The sequence below is a fragment of the Orycteropus afer genome, unplaced genomic scaffold (assembly GCF_000298275.1).
Source record: "Orycteropus afer afer isolate SDZICR_OR568_19922 unplaced genomic scaffold, OryAfe1.0 scaffold00028, whole genome shotgun sequence".
Lineage (NCBI taxonomy): Eukaryota > Metazoa > Chordata > Mammalia > Tubulidentata > Orycteropodidae > Orycteropus > Orycteropus afer.
The window spans coordinates 17,961,725-17,963,399 of record NW_006921615.1 but is presented as its reverse complement, the minus strand read 5'-3'; the positions used below and the strand labels follow the sequence as shown (position 1 = coordinate 17,963,399).

Sequence of the window (1,675 nt, the reverse complement as noted above, 5' to 3'; positions counted from 1 at the left end):
TGTTATCACTTCCTTCATTGCTATTGTTTTAGTATTTACTGAATATTTATGTTGATCCTCTTTTTTGATGTGAAGGTTAGCATTTTTCTTTCAGGTTACCCTGTGATTTATAGTTTTCTTCTCAAGTTTGAAACAGTCCATTCTATCTTGTAGTTGTCTTGACTTCCCTACCATCTAGAAGTTTTGTAACAACAAATTTTTTTTTCCTTCTTTTTGGTTTGTAGTTGTCCTCATTTGTCAATTGATGTCTTCTGGTTCCCTGTTTACAATCTCGTATGCTTATTTACTTTGGATATTTCCATAGCAAGATTGGTTTCTGGGTTATATCATCATGTGTGTTAACTGTCAGTTGTTGTTGGCTGCTGTTGATTCTCCGTCCAAAGGACTCCCTTTAACATCTCATTGTCAGATTGGTCAGATTTTAACAAATTCCCTTCATTTCTGCTTATCTGGAAATGTCCTAATTTCACCATCATATTTGAGGGACAATTTTGCTTGGTACATAATTCTTGGTTGGAGATTTTTCTCTTTCAGGTTTTTCTATATACCATCCCATTGTCTTCTCGCCTGCATGGTTTCTGTTGAGAAATCCGAGCTTAGTCTTATTGGCTGCCCCTTGTAGGTAACTTTTCGTTTTTCCCGTGCTGCTTTTAGGAGTCTTTATTTGTTTTTAGTTTTGTTAAGTTTGATGATGATGTGTCTGGGTGATTTTCTTTTGGGGTCTATCCTGTTTGGGGTTCGTTGGACATCCTGAATAGGATATATTCTCATCTTTCATCATACCAGGAAAATTTTCTTCCAACAAATCTTTGACAATTTTCTCTGTGGTTGTATTTGTCTTTTCCTGTTCTGGAATTCTGATCACACGTAGGTTATTCCTTTTGATGGTATCCCACCTGAACCTTAGGCTTTCTTCATTTTGTTTTGCTCTTTTTTCTGATTTATCTCTTTCAAAAAAAGTGTTCAGGTATTTTGCCTTCAATCTCCCTAATTCTGTCTTCCATTGATTCAATTCTGCTCCTTTGCCCATTCAATGTCTTATCTATTTCTGAAAATTTAGTATTAATCTTCTGGACTTCTGGGTGTAGATTTTGTATCATTTCTAATTTTTCATTTATTTTGTCATTTTGTTCTTGTATTGCCTTTTGAAATTGTTCTAGGGTTTTCTCTGTGTTTTCCTTGATCTGTCTCAGTTTGTTGAACATACCTAAATATAATTCTTTTGAATTCTTTATTAGGAAGTTCCAATGTTGTGTCTTCCTCAGGGATGTGTTTTGGGTCTGTATCCTGGTCCCTTGTTTCTCTTGCTTTGTCTTGCTTCTTTGTGTGGACTGTAACGTTTTGTTGTCTTCGAGGCATTGTGACGTTTTTGTGTTTATATTTAATTGGTGATTATATGTTGGAATGACTTGCCCACGATTTTCATTGTCTTTGTTTTGTTTGTATGTTATCTACACAAGCAGGGTACTGTGCTCCTCTATTCGCTAATTGGCAGCACTTATACACTCACCACCTGTCTCCTTTCCTGTTGTCAGCCTCTCATATGTCCCTGCTGACCTTGGCAAACAGAGCCTATTCTTAGGTCCCTGGAATTCAAATGAGAATGCTATCACTTTAGAATCCAAAATGGTTGCCACTTGTAAAAATTCAAAATGGCTGCACCCTTGGTCACTTT

At 36.2% G+C, this 1,675-nt stretch overlaps 1 protein-coding gene across 1 annotated transcript in view; it reads left to right on the top strand.

Moving 5' to 3' along the window:
• The window catches only part of PFKFB3 (6-phosphofructo-2-kinase/fructose-2,6-biphosphatase 3), a 34,369-nt gene that overhangs the window by 5,687 nt on the left and 27,007 nt on the right, over positions 1-1,675 (top strand). The gene's annotated exons all lie outside the window — the stretch shown is intronic.